The sequence below is a fragment of the Hirundo rustica genome, chromosome 4, assembly GCF_015227805.2.
Source record: "Hirundo rustica isolate bHirRus1 chromosome 4, bHirRus1.pri.v3, whole genome shotgun sequence".
Classification (NCBI taxonomy): domain Eukaryota; kingdom Metazoa; phylum Chordata; class Aves; order Passeriformes; family Hirundinidae; genus Hirundo; species Hirundo rustica.
In genome coordinates, this window is record NC_053453.1 from 70,652,198 (window position 1) to 70,675,496 (window position 23,299).

At 39.6% G+C, this 23,299-nt stretch overlaps 1 protein-coding gene across 19 annotated transcripts in view; it reads right to left on the bottom strand.

The window, feature by feature from the left end:
• SOX5 (SRY-box transcription factor 5) overlaps positions 1-23,299 on the bottom strand; it is a 504,910-nt gene that overhangs the window by 417,530 nt on the left and 64,081 nt on the right. For 17 of the 19 annotated variants that reach the window (XR_009207758.1, XR_009207759.1, XR_009207757.1 and 14 more), the window contains one exon: positions 17,276-17,334. The exons of 1 other annotated variant lie outside the window; for it this stretch is intronic. The gene's annotated coding sequence lies outside the window, so the exon portion shown is untranslated. The remainder of the gene's footprint in view (positions 1-17,275; positions 17,335-23,299) is intronic. One more of the 19 variants, XM_058420242.1, reaches the window with a different exon arrangement.

Genomic DNA, 23,299 nt, shown 5'->3' on the forward strand with positions numbered 1-23,299 from the left:
TTCTTTTTGCATGTTAAAACAGAAGTGGCAACGTATCGATAGATTTTTCATTTGAAGTAGTCAAACTTACTCTGCTCCTTGGAGTGTGAATTTGACCCACTGATTTACACTCTCAGAGGGTTTTTTTTTTTCCTTGTACTGCTTCAGCTGGGTCATGCAGTTTGTGTTATATCATTGTTTAGGGGAGATTGAGAGATCTCCCCCATATTGCGCCAAGGTTGTTTCTGTGTACCCCCCCCCAGCACACACACACTCCCAAAATACCCCAATGAATACAAAGCCCAGGACAAAGCTATCAAGAGGGTGGAGAGAGAGAAAAAAAAAAAACAAAAAAAAACCAATGCCAACCACAAAACCAAAAGAATTGTGACCAGAGATGTGGACAGAAGAAAGGTCTAGTAGCTTGCTGTACACAAAAAAAAACACCCACCAAAACAAAAAACTCAAAAACTAAAAAAAAAAAAACTCAAAAAAAAAAAAGAAAAAACTGAAGCACATATATTGTATATGCAGCCTGCTGAGAAGGCTATTTTTCAAATGTCCTCAGCCCAGAATGGCCTATTTGCTGCTTTGAACTTATTTAATAACATTAAGCAAGAACACTTAACTATCTAAAAGAAGGATCAGTGGCATAAATCAGACATCATTTCACATATTTCAGGATCAAAGCTGCAAGGCAACATGATTTGTGAGGACATTTGAACAGCTCTAATATATCACAGTTCCTTTTGAAGGATACTTAGGCATATTAGTTGCCCAAATGATGATTTCTTTGCATAGTTGTAGCCAAAAAGAAAAGAAAATTGAAACTTTTCATTCAGGAATTGGTTTCGTCCATAACCTTGATTTATGTATAGCATCAAACAAAGCAGATGAAGAACACTGTGAATTTGAATTATCAAAATTAAAACCAGGAGAGTGAATTGATTTTTTTTTTCCCAAATGATCAAGGCTAATCGAAGTGACCAGCACAGAAATTGCATAATCAGTAGCCAATATGAGTTAATAGGAGCTATATAACCAATGTCCAAGACTACAATCATATTTCATTCAAACTTTCATGAACCTGTCAGGATGGAGCATGGCCTACAGAACTGTTTGACTTCAGGATAAGAGTAAGCTGTACTACTCAATTTTGAAGCTTTTTTGTTTTCTCCTTCATAAAGAAAACTGCTTACTATGGTGGACCACCCCAAAAATATCTCATCTTAAAACTCCCTAATGAGAAAGGCTGGATGAAAGGATTTTTCAAGGTCCCTTCCAAACTGCATTGTTTTGTGAGTCTCTAGAAAATGTTAATCATGAAATTGCCCCACACACCGACATTTAGCATCAGAATCAAATTTTCAGGCTTGTAGCTGCTGAAGACGCAGTTATTAATACGGAATTTCAACTTATTCTAACTCCCTCCTCTGTCCTCAAGAAAAAAAGGTCAACCCCTTCTTGGGCAGTCTTTAAAATACAAGTCAAACAGACTGATGTCTATCAGTCTCTGGAGTTACAACATTTGTTATTGATTTCCCCTAAAAAAAAATCAAAGATTATCTGTTTCTCCCTCATGTTTCTGCAGTGCATTCATCTTCCAGGTTCAGAAACCACAAACTACCAGGTTTTTGGGATTTGGGAAGACCTGCAGCTGCTAGGGTACCACACTCAGGGCTTACAGTATCACTGATGATACCAGGCTGCTGCAAATTCATCACCAGTTGGTGCAAATTCACCACCTATGTGCCCTCATCAGTGCACACAGTGAACATCTACTGCTAATGAGAGCAGAGGTAAAAACCACAGAGAGAGGGGAACAGGACTGAAAAGACCAGGCCCCAGAGCAGCTTCAGAAATCCCTAACCTCTGGTGTGTGGAGGATGGATTACCAGGCAGTCTGAAATTAAAGCAACAAGGAGGAGGCAAGAAAACCAATGGGAAATTAATATTTTCAGAAAATGTGTTTAATGTTCACAAGACATAATAGCATTTAATGCTTTATAAAAGTCTGTTTAGCCTGCAAGTTATTTAAATTAGCAAGTCTAGAGTCACAATTCTAATTCCCTGTGAAAAGGAATTCCATTTCTTTGTTAATAAGTAATCCCATATCCTTTTCCCAAGACATGCACGTGTACACAACCTTACCATAAATAGCATTATTCAGTAATTACAGCAAAGAGGAAAGTTAAGGAATACCTGTTTTCCTCATGATCTCCATTCCATTAGCATACAAACCCCATTACATTCAATTAACATCCAAAACATTTTTGCTACAGAAAACTAAATGCTCTTAGGTTCCACATTCTCAGCAAACTAATGACAAACTTCTACAGGAAGCAAACAGTAATCAAAGCTCCTGTAGTATCAGAGTATTCTTATAGTTGCTTGCCTTTTTCTTTTTAAATAAACTATTTGATATTGAGGCTGGCCTTTAAAACAATTGCTGATAAATTTGAGATTCAAAATGCAATGAAATCCCGAGGAAGACTATTCTGAAAGAGGGATGCCTGACATGGGGCCTTCCTCAATCACAGGCTGCATCTCTGTGCTTAGCAGTACTTAAAAGTTCTTGCAAGAGCTCTTAATATTTACAAATACTTGAAGCAAAGGGTACCACAGTTTAGATCTGCTCACCTAAGAGCTCTGAGTTTCTCTGTAGACAACACAAAGAATTAGACTTCTAAGGGAAATGATAAGCGCAGGGAAACCAGATTTACGTGTTTAACAAAACAAGAATACACAGGTTGGGTATCTGTTTAGAGAACAGCATTAGAAAAAGCTTCACTTTCATAAATGGTGTAGACTGAACTCTGCCCTTTGCTGAGCATCATATCTGAAAGGGCTTACTGTAGCACAGATCTCAGCCGAATGTTTAAAATACGCCTGACATATGGGGAAACTTTCCACAGATTAAATGATACTGAAAATAATGACTAAACACTGAGTCAGAAAAAAGAAACAAGAAGATATATGCATCCCCTCCATCGTTCCACTCAGCCACCCTAAGTAAGATGATAAAGAAAAGATAAATTGCACTATTCCATAAATTAGACGAATTACAGAAAGGTCAGATATCTAAAAAGAGAAATTATATGCTGAGAAAGAACTGAAAGAGTGTATAGCTCTAGCACAGCAGTTAATATTTTATGTTACAATAACTCAGAAATGTAGAAACCCTAAATTTTATCTAGAAATATAGCTCTTGGGATTCAAATAAAAGGGAAAACCTCATCAGTTCGGTTTTGTTTCTTTTTGAAAAGGATCAGGTTGGAGGACAGACTCTGACCCGCTGTTACCCAATACTCCAGCACATGAACAGTCTCAGTTGGCAAAAATGCTTGAGAAGTACAATCCCTCTCAGAAAAAAAAAAACCACCTCTGTTTGAGAAATAAACTAAGCACATAGGTAATGCTAATGGTTATGAGTCAGGGCTTAGCATAAAAAAAATAGCCAAATCAATCCTGAAAGCAGTAGAGCAATATGATGTTCCAAGAATGAAATGGTAGCACTATTGAAAGAAATGGTGTTTTTTTCAAAAAGACTTTTTTTTTTTTGACAGATTTTAGGAGGCATACATAGTAATGAAAAAGAAAGCTAAAGAAATCCAGTATCCTAATATGATAACTACAGCAAATTAGTATTTTAGCACTAACAATGCAAACCTGGCGAGGGAGTTAGGCAAAAAGATCAGAGAACATCTGAGTTTTTTGCAGGAACAGCCAAGACTCAAAAAATATTTTCAGATGAACTAAAAAAAAATGTAAATATGAAGATCCCACCTTTAGTGGGCAGATGCCCTCCATCCCTGATGCCCAAGGCTGACCAGTCTGTGCTGGCACAGTGCCCAAAAGCATCCCTGAGCCCCAGGCATCCATGAGGAGGTGGGCTGGGCTTTGCAGTCAGCACACACCGATTTTACCATGAGGAAATGAGAACACTGCAGAACCAGAAGAGGATTTTTGGCATCTGGAGCTAGGGAATATGAGTAATATGAGAAGGTATGTGGGGGCTACTACAGGAGAAAGTGAGAATATAAAAACTGGACTCAGTAGTTTGAAAGAGCAAGAGTAAGACAAGCAGAGGGTGACAGTATCCACTGAGAAGGGGAGATCTGAACTAATAGAGTGGGAAAAAAGGCCCTAAAGCAAGACCACCATCAACAGTACAGTACAGACAGGCTGTGAATTGTCTGGTAAACAAGGAAAACCTCTCAGAAAGAAGAGTGCCCTCCTCCCTCCCCAGCACCCTGACAGTTATCCCTCTCTCCAAGAAGATGAGAGGGCAGCAACCTCTGTGCAGAGAGGGGCAGGAATCTGCAGCTGGATGTGAGGCTGAACAAGGAGAACAACTAAGAGTCAATGTGATGGACAGGCTGACATTTTTCTTCTTTTCCCCACCAGACATACATAAATACTATCCAGGCTGCAAAGTAAAGAATCAAAAGAGAGAACTGTGGTATTTAAGTGGGCTCTGCAATCTTAACTCAGTTGTATGCCGATGTATCGTGGTAGGATGTAAATATATCATGCCAGTCTTTTTTACGTAAAATGTCACCCGCAGGACAAAGTCTGCTTGCCTAACAAACAGTCATCTCATATTTTGTTTATTCTCAGCATTTGTTGGAAAAGCCTGGCCTTATTTACTCTGTGTTGCTCTGACTCCATATTGACAAAGCAACTCCTTATAAGACTTTCTGAAGTCACCCATCAACATAATCTCTAGCCTGTATCAGATGAAGCAGTCTACAAACAAGCCTAACCACTAAATTAGGAGGACTAAATTAAGGTTGGACAAGTAAATTAAATTATGATTTTCCCTCTGCTCCCTCCCCCCAGTTTCTCAGTGCTTGGGCTTTCTGTCTTAGCAAAGCAATCAGCATTGACTCTTGTGGTTGATACCTGAGTATCACTGCAATGCACTGAAGTCGTGGCTTCTTTAGCTACTGTAAATTTTAGATGAAAGTTGCATTAAGATAAGAAACAGAAAGGATGAATAAAAACAGTAATTAGAAATGTAGATTATATCCTTCGAATCTACACATGAATAACATTAGAACAAGTATCATGACTGTGGTATAATAGTCTTTGGAGCACACACTTATAAAGAAATTAAAAAGCAGCCCTATGCTTGAGTGTTTAATGGTATAAACAGACCAGACTTGCAAAGAATGGGAGGCAAATGGATGGAGAGGAAACTCAGGAAAAATACCACTGCACACTCCAAATCCCAAAGAGCAGGTCCCTGGAAGAACTGGGTCTCTGCAGTCCCAGATCAGCATCACCCAAACGCAAATTGTGAGGTAGAACCAAATTAATCTGCAGCACTTCTGTAGAAAGTCAGGAATACAAGTCAATCTTTCCCTTATTTTAATGTATTAGCAGTACTAACATTCACTTTCCACTCTGACGTAGTGGTATTAAACTTATCATTTTATCATTAAGATTACTGTTTTCCCTACACATTTGCAATAGCATCCATCATGACAGTATTGGACAGCTTTCAACATCTCCATTTCAGTTAAATGAATTGCATAAATCCTCCTATTTCTACAGAGGCCAAGAGGCACAGAGGATGAGAGATTTTAGCAGGGCTTCTGCAAAGGTAAAGATGCACAGTTCTGTAGAGTTAAAGACGCACAGACTTTGCCTAAATCTGATTCATTATCTTCAGTAATACCAAGCAGCAAGTATTAATGTACAATCTTTGGAAAAAAAAAAATTACCAGCAAAGAGGAGCGTGTAACTTTGACTGTTTCTATGGATTTTAATTGATTTTTAATCTGCTGATGGTAGACTGTAAATAACTGCTCAAAGCACACACGAGTGCAAGTCAATGGGAAGTTTTATTAGTTTGCTTTCAGAGAATTATAGCAATGATGGAAGGACTCTCAAGCAGGCAGAGGCCCACGACCTGGAAGGTTTCTCTTCTCCTCACAAGCCATTTGAGCACTGCCCCCATAAGAACCCCATTCACCCAGAATTTACATCTGACTTCTGCACCACAGAAGCCCAGGATGGCTGCAAAGGAAATACTAACATTATTATTTTTTTGGTAGAATAGGCAAGGCAGACAGTAAGAACTCTTGTACACAGCACATCTTGTCTATAAATCCTTTCAGAGTCCCAGAAAATGTTCTGAAACAAATAATCTGATTTTTTTTTTTTTCTGTAGCAAAAGGGAAGGAAAGGATTTTGCATGTAAAACTTTACTTTTTCCACTTGTTTTCATCACTTCAAACGTCCTGCTGATTACTTGGTTTTCTTCACATCCATTGTCTTGCTGACTTTTAGCCTGCACTATTTTTGTACAGTGGACAATTAGGACCCCAGATTTATTCTTCTCAGGTGGCACCCAAACCTTCAACTCTTCCACATCCCTCTAATTTCATTCTGCCTTTTGAAAAGAGGTCAACAAACAAACCAAGAAGAATTAGAAGAAATCAAAAGAGTTAAGCCAAGAAATGCTTTGCTTTCAGTGAATCCAGCCTATGAAAGGAGAAGAAGACAAGACAGAGCACCTTTCTTCATAGCCTGGACAACATCTCTGCTTCTGCCCCTTCTCCCCAGCAATGACAAACACAGAAACACATCTATGCAACATCCACACTTTGATGTTCTGGAGAGATCCTGAGAACAGTGATCTCATGCTACCCTCTCTGGTCTACAAGCGTGGCACGAGGCACATGTGACTTGATATTTGTGTGACTCACCCAGACGTAGAAAGTAAGAGAATAGCAGAGTTTACTGTCAGTTCATCAACCACCACAGACACTTCAGAGGTTGCTTCAGCATCCTGCCTATCATTATAGCTGACTACTGAAGAAATATTTGCATACTTTGAAAAAACTAAACAACGCTACACCAAAAGAAAGGGGGGGAAAAAAAAAAAAAAAAAGCCAAACTACAACCAAAACCCATAGTCGATTTTCTTAGCTGACCTAAAATTTTGTGAGGAAGGTGTCACCCCCATCATGTGCTCACATGATAAAAATAGAAAAGGGAAGCTCTTCACTTAAATTTGTAACTCACAATAGCTTAAGCACAGACAAATGGAAGGAAATGGCAAAACACAGTCATAAAAACTACATGTATATTAAGTGCAGAATATTTCTCTGAGAGGATTTTAGAAATAAGCTCAGAAATTACACACTTCACTGTCTATCCTTTAAAAAGTCAACTCTACCTGATGCATGGGTCCTGTGCATTATCAAATTCGTGGATTAACTGTGCAGCAGTGGAAAGATGGCTGAAATCACCCAGTTTTACTCATACCACTCACATCATCAGTGAAAAAGTACCCATTTCCACATCCCTTGTTCTGGTGGAAGATGACTCATTTTATAAGGCATTACAGAGGCACAGGGCTCTTTTAGGCAAAAAAGGGGATCCTACCATCACAGGAAAACCACAAAATGGAAAACAAGAAGCTATTGAGATTAGAATATTACCCATTTAACCTTCTTTATCAAGATCAATGTGCTATCCAAAAACACAGAAAGACAGCGGCTTGCTTTCATGCCTAATTTGAGAAGAAAATATTTAATATAAGTAATATTTATGAAGATACATCTTCATAAGCAAACTCCATGAGGGTATCATGAGGGACCTGGCATACTTCTAAGGTGAACTGCAAAGAGAAAAAACAGTGACATGCTCACATGTTTAGATGATTCTGTCTAAAAAGACATTCTTCTTGAGAATGTCTTTTTAGCTGGCCATTGTTAATAGACCTTACACACAAAATTGAGCCCAAAGAAGTATTTACTTTGGTGATTATCTAAACGCTATGACCAGTGAAGTGTTATTTCTGACTGGTGAACGGTTAGCACATATCCAAGAGAAGAACACCTTCAATGCCAGTTGAGGGACTTTCCAGGGAATTACTGATTACACCAAAGCCCTCCACAATTTTAGCGATGGTGGCTGCTGCAATGAACACCAGACAGCTGCCAAAATCCTCCCAGACTGCAAGTTCCTCGACTGCACATAAGAAAACCAAACTCTTGGGACAAAACAACCTCCTGATGACATTCTGCATTATTTGATGGTCCCAGGTTAATTCCTTGGATGGATTCGTACACATAAAGACCCTCCAACTTGCCAATTATTCTTCTGTTTTGACTATAAAATAAATGGTTAAATCTACTAGTCACTGGCTCATGAAACAATTTGTTGAAATAATGAACTCAAATATACTAATAGGATACAGAGGTTCACCATTAATTGTTTAATCCATAGCTACATAATACCGTACTGAATTATTTCCCCCCCCTTTTACCCTTGCTAGGAACTGACACAAGTACAATAATTAAAATAAATTTCAACACAACCATTTGGAAAATTGCCAACATTTTCAAGAACTTATAATTTTCTTCCTTCCCCCTTTTCCCAAGATAAAATACAGTTTTGACATCTTGGTAAAAAAACAGTTGCAAACTGTTACCAACAATTTAGGAAAAAATCACTGTTTTAATCATGACCTTTCATCTGTCCTTGATTTGGAGCGAAAGGGTGGGGGAAATTGGCCACTTACAGAAATAATCCTACTGGGCTTTCGTCTCACTGATTGACAGCCTCATGTGGCTAAACACATTCACAATTATAAATAAAAACTACCCCTTTCAAAATGGCAGAACTTATCCTCCATCAAGCAAGATGTGCTTGGAGCAAGTACAGCTTTTAGCGGAGATGGTAAAAAAAGATCTTTGAAAGATAGGATAAACATCAATTCTGCACTGTCCACTTCCAAACCTATTTGACAAAAGAACACTCCCAATAATTATTTATGTAAAGCCCAGAACGGATAAATACTGCCCATGTCATTACTACACAAATGAAAAACACATTAATAAAATCCAGCGCTAATAATATGGTAATAAAATATGCCAATAGGCTCTTTTCAGTTTCATATTCCATCTGAATGTGGGCTATTGGAAAAGCACAGCTGCACTATTGGCTGCAGTGTCCTCACAGATATTTTCAAAATGTGACAGATCGCATTTGCTGTCTAAGATTCAAAGCCAGTGCCTTGTTGGCATTTGCCTGAGTTGCCAATGAACCAACTGAGTGAGCTAAACCAGCAGAAAATGCTTCACTGTTTCCTAAAGTGAATCTCACACCCCTGTGCAACAGGCAGAGAGGTGGATGCACGGCAGGATACAGCCTCAAAGCTGTGAAGGTGACTTGTAAACCCAGGAAAGGAGGTGATGTGAAATTATTTCAGACCCCTTCCTACCATTCCCTAGACACTCTTTTCCAAAGTCAAAAGCCAAAATCGGAGCAATTTGGCAGAAAGCCCTGTGTAATGATCACACATGCCTGGGGCATCACTTCGTAGGGGGGAAGACCCGCTCTCTTTCCCCTCTGGTGAACTCCCGTAACCACTTCTTCCTCTTCTGCTTCTCTACCAGAACCACACCCAAGGCACCAGGCTGGAGGGCACACGGGAGCTTCTCATGCGTGTTCCACCCCTCGTACTGTCACAGGCACTCCCAACAAGTCTTCCCAACCCAATCCCTGCATTAGCAATAACATTCCCGCAAACGTTTCTTTTCCGACAGCCGGTAAGAAGGGATGAGTTCTGCTGTCTCGAAGCAGGTTTAGAAGTATCACAAGCCCCTGGAGACAAGGGTAGGGGTTTCCCCTCTCCCTCCCACCAGCACACCACCCCCTGAAAGCCGGGAGGCACCCAGCCGAGCAGTTTGGAACAGGACCCACGGCAGCAGATCGGCCTGGGCAGAAGCAGCGCTTGTCTGTCTAGGTAAGATCCCTGCCAGCCTTCCTGCTAAAATTAGAAAATGGGCGACAGTACCTTGGCGCCTGTCACTTGCTGGAGACAAATCTTTAGCTCTTTCTGTAGCCAAGGGGTGGCATTTTGATTCCTGCCTGCCAGCTCCAAGTCATGGCAGTGCCTTGCTGTCAGCTGGGCTCTCTGGTGGCAGAACCCCTGCCTGCCATCCGCTGCCTCTGCTCTTTGCCCCATCACCATCCATCCCCCAAAACAGCAGAAATGGGAGGAAGCCGAGCACGGCTTGAAACAGGTAAAGCTTTCTGGAGGGGGGGACAAAAATTTTTACTCAGAGATGAAAACTTGAACCTGGGTAGGTCAAGAAGTGAATTCAGTGTGCAAAGAGGTGTGTTCATAATTCACACAGTTAGAGAAGTATCACTTTTTAATCAAAAGATCTCAACCTCTTTCACATAGATCACAAACACTAAGAGTCACAATATTCCTGTGACGGAGCAATGAATTATTGGGCCCACTTCTATTAAAAGTATTTAAGTTGATCTATTACCTATGTAGGTTACAGATAACATCCTACTGCCACAATCCCAAACACACTGATCCTCACAAATCTTCTTTGAAGTAGGGAAATGCTATTTTCTCCATTTTGGGCAATTGGAAACTCTGGTGCAGACCATGGCCAGATGTAGAAGATCTAAAAATCCATCCAATCCCAGGACTTCCACTTTCAATTGGCTAGGCATTTCTGAAGGCCAAGAGACATCCAGTGAAAACCCTCTAGGTTAGGGATTAGGTGGAATCTAGGCCTAAATTTGGGTTGACAATTGGCCTTAATGCACTTGGGTATCTTTCCTGCTTTACCTCCTTGCAGCCAAAACATGCCATGGGGCTCTTGGACAGAAACTGAGGCTTCAGCCAAGCCTCACAGGGGACGGCCCCACACAGGCTCAGCTGCTGAGCTCTCAAAACAGCAGCCCTTCCCTTGTCCACACTGAAACAGAAAACATACAAAATACTCATAAACAGAAATAATAATAATAAACCTTTTCAATGAAAAGAAATGGCCATCCTTTCAGTTAAAGACCTGAAACAGAGATGTTTCTCCTTCAAGAAGAAAAATCCCCCTTGTTTTCCTCCCTTAGTTGTTTCATCTTCCTCATAATAAACTATTTTGTGATCATCAGAGAGGTTTACGCTGTCGAAATAATGCTGAGAGAAAGGAAACACAGAGGCTGTGTTTTTCATGTAATTTTTGAAACTGAAAAATCTCTTGGGTAAAAAAATGATACCGCTCTTTTTCCTAAGCTATATATGGGCTGAAGCACTTAGTGTTTGGCTATGTCTGCATACACATTATAAAGTTGCCATAATGTTTTAGTTTTATTGACAAATCCCTTCAAAAGAATTGTATTTGCTATCAACTCTGAAATGCAGCATGTTTACCCGAAACAGAAAATAAGAATATGCTCTTCACCCCACTGTTTTAAGTCCACATTTTAGGAAACTATCATTAGATTGTTATTTTCCTATAAAAGGTTGGAAAACAAAACGCTGTTCTCAGGAAATTATACAAAACCCATGTTGTTGGATTTTTTTTTAAATATACATTCAGGTCTCATTTACCCTTATATTTGACACAAATGAAAATAAAACAGCATTTTAAGCTCCTGGAAATGACAATATCATGTTATCTAGATAAGTAACACAAAGCTATTATTGAAATTCTGATAGCATTTGGTTTACTGGTAAAAGAAAATTACCTGTAATGCATAGTTTAAATAATTACTTTTAAACAAAAGCTTCTTTTCTACAACACTTATTTATCTTCCTAGACTAGCTCAGCAGGGTTATGTATTTTATTAAAATTGCCTTCAGACTGTTAATGGTGGGGTGTGTGCTCAGCACAGGAGAAGGGATGGCCATTTAACTCCTGTTCCTAACACTGGGAGTTGGTCCAGATTCTGAAGAGCCAGAGGTCTGCTGCGCATTTGGATATGTCAGGAATACTGTGAGAACTGGCAGCAGCATTTCAGAGAGATGGGTCAGACAAACTGGAAAGCTCTAACTGTGCTTACAACAGCAGCAGCAACAACCACCAAACCTGAAATTCCTTTCACTAGTATTTCACTTGATTTCAAGTCTCCCAATGTAAAATTATTTTGTTCGCTCTTACTCATCATTTCTCCATTCCCTTTCATGCTCAGCATTGGGTGTTTCCTTGTGCTGCATCAGCAACCTCTATAACAATTCTGAGCTGCTCTGTGGTGAGCTTATGTGGCAGATAACGAGCACAAATCACCCAGATAATTCTGATAGCTCTTGTTTCCTCTCTGAGGAAGCCACAGTCGAAATGCACTTTGGATCCACAAAGCTCAGGCACTAAAGCCTGAGGTTCTCCTTCTGGAGAAGCCATGGAGCAAACACAAACAATTAACAAGCCCCTGGCACAGGTCATACCTGCCCTGCATGGATGAACAAAGGGCTCCAGCTTGGTTTGGTCTCTCCATCACCACAAACACATGAAAAACAGGCACATCTATCTCCTCACAGCTTTATAATAACCAAGTTAATTTGCTTTATTAATTCACTCTATTTTTATATATGTTTACTTACTCATATGGCCCCATTCATCTGTTTGGCATCTTTGTCATTAAAGGGATCAAAGTTCCAGAAATTAAAAACTATGATTTTTTCACATTAGCAAACAACAAAAATGCTACTTATCCTTCAGAACTGAAATTGCTAAATGAAGTGGTCTCTTTCCTTAGTTGAACAAATATCTGACAAGAAGCAGAAAAGGATGCAAAAGCTTCTCAAAGTTATGTCACGATGTTGGCCAAGAAGAGACAGCAGGATTTGTCCACTGCATCAAGCCTGAATTTTAGAGAAGCTCCACAGAACTGACATTTGCCGGAATATTAACTAACTTTCAAAAGATGGTTTAAAAAAGAACCATGAAAAATGTTCACTAGCTGATGTTCACGGGTTCTGAGGTGTCCACAACACCCTCAGAAGGAGACTTAACTCATCACCTCAGTCCAGCTGCACACCATCTCCTGGTAGGCTGGACCAACACCTCCCAGTGGGAAGCAACGTTATTGAATAAGCATAGAAAGAAGAGCAGACAAATAAGCTCAACTACTTTTTTTTTTTTTTTTTCTTAAACAAAGAGCATTTCCCATTTCAGAAAAAAGTGAACAAGAAGTGAACACCCACATACAGCCTCAAAGCCCAAGAAAAACCAAAATTTTCAGAAACCCTGCCTTTCAGCTGGCCCAGGGACAGTCAGATCCTGCAGACCAAGACTGGGAACGGCAATGGGACTTGTCATAGGGAAGCACAGATTAAATACTTGCATTTTTAACTGCTGATTCACTTACTCCTACTACCTAAAGAAAGAAAACGATGTACCTAAAAAAAAGTGTACCATGAGCAGGGCACACATATATAAACCCCAAATTTGTTCATGGAAGAATGGCAGAGGAATCACGTATCATCAGGGGAAACTTGGCTTTTCAATTGCTGACATTTTTTTTGTTTGGAAAAAAAGTGTTTCTAAAAAGCAAGCAAAAACATTACCAGAAAAGTGACCAGGAGCATTCTGACTTAAACTAAAGAGGTAAAAAGAATCCAGCTGTGCACATAGAGAATTTGTTCACAGAGGAAGGCAGAAACAAGCAGATAAACCACTGGGTTGTAACTTCAGGTCCCAAGCAGATTGAGCCAAGGCATTTCTAGGTTTACAGCATTTCTCCAAGACTCTAGGGCCATTTCTCATTCCCAATCTCAGCCGCATTTTCTCACTGCTTTTAGGAAGAGGTAACATTTGATCAGTTGGCTGCTTCTTGGAGCTACTTGATTTTCGTTGCTTGTGATTTTTAGGCAAGAAGATGGTCACCCACCCTACCTGATAATGCCCAAACCCATGAAGTTTATGTTAAAGAATCTAGTCTTGGCTGCACTGAATTTTTTTGTAAAGGAAGAAACAAACCTCTAGTTTCTGTTTGTCAGAACAGGCAGAAAGGGCATTTCACACATGTTTCTGCTGCCTTCAGTTTCTTCAGTAATCACTTCCTGTTTCATCCCATTTTCCCATGGATATATAGACAATGTGCATGATTTTAACCTGTGTTGTCTGGGAATACTCATCCACTGATTCAGTTATCTGAGCAGCTGCTGGGCACAAAATGAAGGCACAAAAAACCCCCTTATCCTAAGTCTCTTCAGTGCTATTAAAACATCTTAATTCCTTCTTAGCTGAGAGTCCTTGCAGTTGACATAACAGTAAACATATATGAACACTCCAATAAAACATCACATTATGATTTGGACCTGCTCCTTCAACACAAATATGATACTCTTTAGACCTGGTGAGTCTAACAATCAGTCAGAGACACCCACCCACAAGCCATTCTTGCAAACAAGCCTCAGTCTTGAATTCTTATAAAAACTAGCACAAAAACCCCCAAAACTAAAGCCATCAATTCAAGTAAGATATTCAGATCTCAACGTTCAGGATGACACAGAAAACAGATGATGTGCAAGAACGGGAGCTTCCTCCCTCTCACACCCATAATCAGAACTGCATGCAAATATTGTGAGCTGATAGATTACCAATTTAGCAGCTGGTTTCATTTTGAGACCAGTTTGCAGGGGAAGTAATACAGTAACAGCAATTCCTCCCAACCCACTTCCCATTGTCACCACACAAACAGACCTAAATTCTCAGGTTGACCAAAACTGTATTTGCAACAGAAAATGGGTTTATAATGAAAATTTGCCCTAGAAAATTTATATTATTTACCAATTGGAAGTAAAATCTGAGGCAAGAACACAACCTCAGACACACTCCCTTTCTTTATTTCGTAGAGGTACTCTTTCCAGCCTACAGTGGGTGTACAAGTTGCAGACCACAGAGATCTAAGATGCTTTACCACATTTGTGTGGAGGAGGTTTCTGCAACTCTACTGATACTCAACTCTTTCTCATCAAAATCATATAGAGGGATAACTCATAAAAATTCCTACTTTATTTGGAAAAAGGTTGAATAATTTATTTTTAATGACTTTAAGACAAGCTATGCATTAAAAAAATACCAACATTCCCACTCTTTCAATCTCTGGCTGCTTTTCCTTTTTATCAGGAAGACAAGTTCTGCCACATGGTTCAAATTTTTTTATACATTGATCTCTCTATTGGTTTTTTGTTTTGTTTTTTGTTTTTTTGGGTTTTTTTTTACTACGATGTTAAATTAAACTGCAGGAATAAACAAGAGTATCTCTCTCTAAGTACATTTGTATATACACAGATATGCTCTGTTTGATAGTTGTCTTCTCCACCTTTTCCAACTCATTTGTTACCACTCTCACTCCAACATCTTTGTTGTGGGATCCATATCCTTCTACTCTTACCCGCACTTACATTTCAAATTTGATCGGTGTTTAGAACAATAATGTTTACATGCTAAGGAACCATAATAAGAAATCACTTGTTATTCCTATCGTGTGGAAAGGCACATCTACAAAAATCAAAAGCAGCATGTGAAAAAATAATTTATAAATAATATTTGCAAGTCGAACGTATCATCAGAGGCAGTGGAAACAGAGGCTGCGCCTAAAGAATTATCTGCAGCCTGCCATGCTTTAACTACCAGTTCCTGCAGACAACTAAACTGTTATGAAAAAGCACAGAAACTGACCTTTAATAGTAAACACATGACCCAGTATGGATAGGGAGATAGCCTGATGCATTACACTGGTTTGCTTGGAGATGATGTAACTTCACAGCAAAAAAACAGATGCCAATATATGGGTTTGAAAATTGCAAAAAGCCAAGAAAGCACTGGCAAATAAAAAAACCCAAACCAACCCAAATATTCAGACCCAGAGGAAAAATTCTTCCAAGCTAAACATGTCCAGCTTCTCTGAGGTCAATTAGTAACTCACACTGAAGACACAAATGCTTTATTCTTGGACAAAAAGTTTTGCAACTAAATCTGTCATACTGGTGAGTCTTCTCATAAGTGCTAGGGACCAGATTATTTCAGATTAGGAAATGATTTATTCTCTTATCAGCCACAAAGTTCTTTTGATCTGAGTCTGAGCCAAGCTTGCTCCTCGGTCCTGCAAACTCTCAGCCACAGGAGTTTGGTATTTTTCCCATGACGTGTTGCTCCAAGCCTCCTCCAAAAAGCAGCATAACTGGCTGTGTGGATGAGTAAGGGAGGCATTTACTGTCCTACAGAGCCCATTATCCCAACATCAGACAAAGCATGACAGGTGGACCCAGCAGGGAATTTCAAACAGGGCAACACTTATCTTAGTGCGATTTACATCTTTGGGGCCTCTGAATATTAAAATTTAAACATGTTCTCACAAATTTAGAGGAGGGGGAAGAAAATCCAAGATTCTGACTACAGTGTGCCAGAGAGAAAAGGCAGAAAAGCAGAAACAAACCAGCCCCTCCCGGTTTGGGTAAGCTGTGTCTTTTAAGACAGTCGTAGTACTGCAGTTGCACACAGCCACATCTCAGGTATCAATAGCTCTGCCTCAGTAAGCGCCTGGGAAAGGCAACAGGACAATTTATATAATTGACTGGATCAGTAGCCATACCTGTTATTAAGATTACTTGACACAAGCGATTAAACAACTACCTGCAGTTGTTCAAACCCCGCCAGTGTTTTGCCATTTTGGCTGATTTGTCTCCGATGCACGACTGCCTCAGGCTGCGCGCTTTGGAAATGGGACAACTTCTCCCAAGAACAAGGGTATGGAATATTACACCGAAAATTCTTCAAGCTCCTCCTCTGAAAAACACTTTGGTGCTTCAAGCTTCAGAGGAAGGTTTGAAACCTGGCAGGCTGGCTGTGGCTTTTGTTCCCATGAAAAGCCTTTTGTCCCTAGATATGCCTCAAGTAAGCCCTTAGGAAATGTCTTTGCAAATTGCAGTTGTCCAATGAGTAGTGCTTGGCTTTCCAATGATGTTATTGTACTTACATACTTAAAAAAGCATGGTTTTTATATGAAAGCAAGTGATGTATCTTGCTTATACTGTATTTCACCTTCACCCCATTTAAAACCATGTAGAACAGGAAATGAGAGTAAAATAATCAAACGAGGCTTCAAAGAAGATAACGCAGTGAAGTTATAGATAGCACACAAGTCCCTTAGCAAAACATTTCTTGAAATAATGCAAACACCAGCCCAGCTGTCCACACAGCACAGCTGTTGCCCTCAAACCGGGCAACTTTGTCCAAGCAGCTCACACGCTCTGCCACCTTTTACACCAGCTCATTCCTCCCCAGTCTTTCCTGCATTTCTCCTCAAGACACCCTCCTTCCTTTCTGCCCCCGCTGCAGGTGGGGAACCAGCAAAGGGAAGCCTCTGCCAGCAATGACACAAAAAGACTGTGAAGGATCAAGGAATTCAACTGGACTGTGCAGGCCCTGGACCAGCCTTGTCTTCCAGAGTGGAGCCAACACGCTGCCAATTCACATCAGCACTTCCACAAATGCCTCCCTGGCAAGGAAGAAAACACGCCTCTTACCTGCCAAGGCTCCCAGCTTAAATTCTCAACTCCTTTTTATTTTCTTCCTCTTCCAACTGCTGATGGCAGCAAGGGGAAAGAAAAGAAAAGAAAAAAAAAAAATATATCAAAGGACGAGTTACAACTATCTCATTCAAAATGCTTTTCATATTCACTACAACTCTCCTGAATAAAAAACTCAGGGAAGTGGGGTTTCTGCACTGAATTTTCTCTACAGAACTCAGATCAGGCTCATAGCAAAACTCCCCATAAAATATGAGATGCTGAACCTGAGACCAAGACCTGTGGCACGGGGAGGACAGACAGCTCTCATTGAAGGAAAACTAAACTGAGGGAAGCAATGGGTATTAAAGAAAATATTGGGATTAGGATGCCAGTGCAGCAAGGTGCTTATTCACAAAACTGTAGGAATACATGTAACTTTAATTAATCCGACCCCAAGCTCACACAGAACCCTTCAGGAGCTGTAGAGGGGAAAAAAGGAGGGAGGGACAAGTGTGAAACTGAACCCCAGTCAGGCTGAAATCAATAGTTAGACTGACAGCCGTTTTAGAGGACTTTGGATCATACCCAAAGTGGCAGAAGAAAAAAAAAGACACAGCAGGAACAGGGAAAATAAATGAGGGAGCAGATTAATAAGTCAAATAAATACTATTAATAGTACAACTTAAGAATAGCTGAAGAATTGCAAGAGGGGGGACAGATTTTGCTCTTCAGGCTCATAAATGGTGGCTTCCTCTATCAAAATCAGTGGAGTAGCTTTAGATTTACATCAGTGTAAGCAAGAACAAAATCAAATTAAGGAGTCCGGAGGAACTGGAGAAAACCCAAGCATTATTGAGCGTTCCAACACTGGGAGGCACTCAGATACTATAGTGCTGAAGGCCATGTTACTAGATTGATTAAATGTTTGATCCATCAGTAGGAGATTTATCCGATATGGGGAGAAAACAGAGAGCTCTGACTCTAGATTACTAATCGGCTATTATTTATATTTTCTGCATGCTATAAATATACAAAGGAGATGCTTTATAGAATTCGCAGTAATAATAACTCATAAATTATTCCCACTCCTGAGATTAGTCCTAACAGATTTTTTCAACACTTTAAAGGTGTTTTGTAAAATTATTTTGAAATAAGTAGTCATAATAAAATCCCAGGACTTTCTTTCATGTTCTCATTTAGATCCTCTCTCTTTTGAGTCCTAAAGGCTGATATCAAACACTACAGAAACTAAACCCAGAGCCATTTATACTATTTTTTCTTGCATGCACTATTTTTCTTGGACAAACAAGGGAGAGTTTCTCTACGCTTCATTGCCAGGCTCGTCAGGAGTTTTTATGTGACAGTGTGAAAGTAGCAGTTTCTTTTCAACAGTTTCATGCTTCCACAAACACAGACTAGTTTCTTTCAGACACCTACTTTCACTAATGCACTGCCATTCCTTATGTCATGTCACTCTCTGTCTCTGTTCTAAAACCACAAGCATTAATAAAAATTAAAGCTCCAACTCAAGCTAATCTTTCTTTTATTTACTTCTTATTTCCCTCTAAAAGCACCGCAGTGATGATATTGTACCTAAGTCCTTACTACTGGGGTCTCAAATTACTTGAACATAATCAGTTTTATTACAAATAATAATAAAAAAATATTCCATCCAGTCTGCCCTTCATTTCCGTGCTGAGTCCACAAAACCCACCAGTGTGTAACGATGCCTAGAACAATGTCAGTCACATTTCTGTGACATCTCTGTCACCAGCACGTACACACAATTTTTCCTTTTTTTAGCAGATGGCCTACAGGCACATAGAAGGGTACTACTGGTAACCTGGGGAAACCTATTTCATCTCAAATTGTAGAGATTTATGTTTAAATAAGTGAAACAAGGTTCCATCTAGTTTCTGCTCCCACAGGTGGACTTTGATTAGTAATTACTAGTTCAGTCCTTAAATTCCAACTAATAATGAGGCCATTTAAAAAAAAAAAAAAAAAAAAAGGAGACATGTTTAAATCTTTTTCTTTTGAGTAATGCCTGAAAATATTTTTAATAATTCAAGTCTCTTTAAGGAAGGATACTGATTTCCTTCCAGAGAAGATGATGTCCTTGGCTGGATTCTAGTCTAGTAGGATCTATCCAGACTTTTCAAAATGTACGACAACTTTAACCAGAACAGGAGGGAGTTTTTCCACAAAGCTGGGAAGCTGTAAGTGAAAAGCTACTACTTCCCATATGGAAGGTCAATTTGCCTTTCATATACCAGCATTTATAACATGCTTGTGTTGAACAGAGCAGGGCACACAAGACACTGGCCAGCTTGGTGTCCTTCCATTGGTTTGTGCATTGCTGATGAGTGAAAAGACTTGGATCCTCTTCCAAGGTCTAACGACAACAAGTGCTATTATTATTATTATTATCATTATTAACCCTACTCTTCTTTAATACTATTTCAGAAAGAAACAACATTTTCATAGCACTTCCCTATGAGTTACATGTAGTTTTGATTCCCAGTGCTTGGTTGTAGTGGTGTCAAGGAAGTTATGGTCCAAAGCACAGTGGAAAGGAATTTCAGAAGGTCCACCTTTATTTGAGAGTGTTTGCTCAATGTTACTCAGAGATCAGGCTCTTAACAATATCACAACAAATTTATTGGTGATTACAGATTAGTAAATAGCCCACCAGTGCATGTAGGATCAAAAATTAGAGCACAGTGTCTTGGGTGTAGCACCACTTGTACTTGAGATTTATCATCTTCTACATAGATGAACTGGAGCAGAAAACTTGTCTCTAACTCAGTATTCCCCTTTCTTCTGTCTCCCAAAAATAAAACAAGTTAAAGACATTGTGAAAGCTTTACAGTAAGACCCATGCAAAACTTTTGCCGCAAAATGTAAAAATCCCTCATGCTTCATTACAAATATGAAAAACAAGACAGTATCTGCAAACAACTTTCACACAGTCATTATGAGTGTTAAAACAGAAACTAAAGAAAAGCTCAGATACTGAGAAAGAGCTACAGTTTTAAGACTAAATTATTCGAAGTAGAGTGTTGTCATATGTTGTGGCCAAGAGGCAGGGATAAATTAATACTTTCAGAACCTGAAAAACCATCTCAGCGGACAAGGACTCTGGCTAATCAGTGAAAAAATGTAGTTTACACATTGTTTTTCATAGTCCCAAATTTATGTTTAATAGCAATAAATCTTTTTCTTCAGGTGTAAACAACTTGACTCAGCAGTTGAAAACACTTTATAATTTCAGGGGTTCTGGAAATATTTCAGAATTAGACTATAATTTATTAGACATCAGAAAAGAAACAACACAAAGCAAGTGACCTATGTTACCCATCCACAAAAACAACATTTGCCTGCCTGGCTGTTTTTGTGGTCAGCAATGAAATTAGTCCCATCACTTCAGTGATTTCCCTCCCAAACAACTTATCTAACAAGAAACCATCCTCAGAGTAACTCTGTACAACCACCCAAACAAAAGAGGGAGGAATTCAAGCCCCTCAACAGACTCCTAAAATTCTCATTTTAATGTTTTTGAAGTCCTTTATAGCACCCTCTAGGAAGCAGGGACTGTTTCCACGCCTCTTGTCTGTGGAGTGCCAGCTGCAGCAGAACTTTCCTGGTTCCCACCTGTATTTCCAGGGTAGCCTTCCCTAAGGTGCCATAGCAGAACACATTAACGTCCCTCAAGTTTCCACCTTCTCCAGCACTGACAATGTGCATTTTTAAGGAGTGAAAGTACAAAGCTGGACACTTGGAATCATAGAATCATTCGGGCTGGAAAAGACCCTTAAAGTTAATGAGTGGACTCAATGCCAGTCCAGCACTTTAATCCCTTCCTTAGGTGCCACGTCTACACATCCTGAAAGTCCCTCAAAGGATGATGACTCCAGCATTTCCCTGGGCTGCCTGTTCCAGTGCTTGACAACCCTTTTGGTGGAGAAACTTAAACATGCAAAAGCCTGGAAGAACAGCTCAAGAGGCATAAACTGCACTGTTCACTGCAGTGAAGCATCAACACAGAGAACCCAAAAATGACTGTAACAGGGTTGAATTTTAAACTCTTTCAAGACTTATCTACGAAAAAAGAACTGGTTGTACAAAACACTGACTTCCCACTCTGATGTTGCAGGCGTGTGGCATTTGTTTAGGCTCCTCCCATCTAACAAGAAACCAACTTCAGAGTGTAACTCTGTGCAAAAACCACCCAAACAAGAGAGGGAGGAATTCAAGCCCCTCGACAGACGCCTAAAATAAAATTCCACTTAAGCAACCAGCACCAGTGAAGCTTCAGAAAGGTATTTACACCCTTTACTACTCTCCCAGTACAGAGAAGGTACTTGTACAGAAAATTTCTTAAATCAGATATGGCAGAGCCACTAATAATCCATTTGCACTCTGGGTGAGCTTAGCTAATGAATTCAAATGAGAGCAGAAGCAAGCCACAGACCGCCAGATTTTTAATATCCTCATATTTTCTAGTAATGTTATAATTCTGTTTAATGTTTTACTTTGATGTGCATTTTATTGTTGAGTCTTTAAAATCATCTGGGATCCCTTTGGGATATACAACACTATATAAATGTAAGTTGCTATTACCAAATAACAATCACTGGCCATTTAAATTATACAATAGCTACCTGATTATACTTAACCAAGCTAAAGCTCTAGTAAAAAATGACTATATATAATCTAAATTAAAGATTGTTTTTGCCAGTTCAAAGAACCCAAAGTTTTTCACATCAGATGTGCAAGTGTCCTGCAACACCTGGAGCTCGATCCTACAGTACTGAAATCAGTCAGGACTTCAGCTGTTGCTTTCAATGGAGACTCTTGGCAGGGAGTTAAATACTGTGACAATTCTATTTTTCTGAAGCAGCAAAACTAAGATTTATTTTGTTTCCCACAGTCATTTGAGAGAGCATTCACCTGCACCTCTAGTATTGATCCTGCAGTGTCTATAACAGTTATTTTGGCTCTATCACCAGTTATATACACGTTGTAAATCCGAGAAATTATTTCCACCCAACACAGAGATCTCTGAGCTTACACTCAAGCAGTAAACTTGGTGTTTGTCCTGTCAATTGGGCACAGTGTGGAGCACAAAAGCAACTAACTATTCCTCTCTGTGTCAGAAGTTCTGACCTGCTCCTGTGATACATCCACAGGAATACAGCATCCAAAATATTTACCTGTAGCCTCATGCATGAAATAGTCCATGCAGCCACATGAGATATTTTAGGATGCTGCAGATTCCAAAAGTGCTGTTGCCAAGACATACCTCAAAACCTGCACTTAGCAATAAGGTACAGTGACATTCAATCCAAAAATTCTTTTAGATTATTTACCTGACCTGGAACTGTTAGAAATCACATCCTCAGGCTTCGAAATCTGCTGGGGAAGAACTACCTGAGCTGAAGGCCCAACATGACTCTAGGATTTAAGGTTAAGAGAAGAACCTTGTTTTTGTTCTCTCCTAATAAATACCACAAGACCAGGGGCATAGGGCGTGGATGGAAACATGTCTTTCCTGGCTGACTTCTGCCAAGTCACTTCCCTTGCTTTGGGTGTCTCCTCTGTGGAATGAGGACAATGGCATTAAACTTGGTATTGATGAAAAGCACTGTAGATGGGGCTGTGTTATATTTCAATGATAAGAGATCATCTTGGGGACATTTCAGCATTAAATATATATATATATAATTCCAAAGTCAATGACCTGCTGAGAAGTGATGACTAACCCAACTTCAACCCAAGTGGGTTAAGAACAAAGTCAGCCCAGGATCTCTCCAGCAGAGATGGACAGACTGCCTTAAGGGTTGTAAAAACCTAACGGGGAATGAAACACTCTAGCTCTAAAGAGGCAAGCTCAGGTGACAGTCTTCAAAATCTACTGAGCTCAGAAGAGTGATTAACATTAGTTAGGATGAACCTAGAGTTGTAACCTTGATTTCAATCCATTCTAGATTATTCTGAATTATTAAAAAAACAAAAAAACAAAACAAAACAAACAAA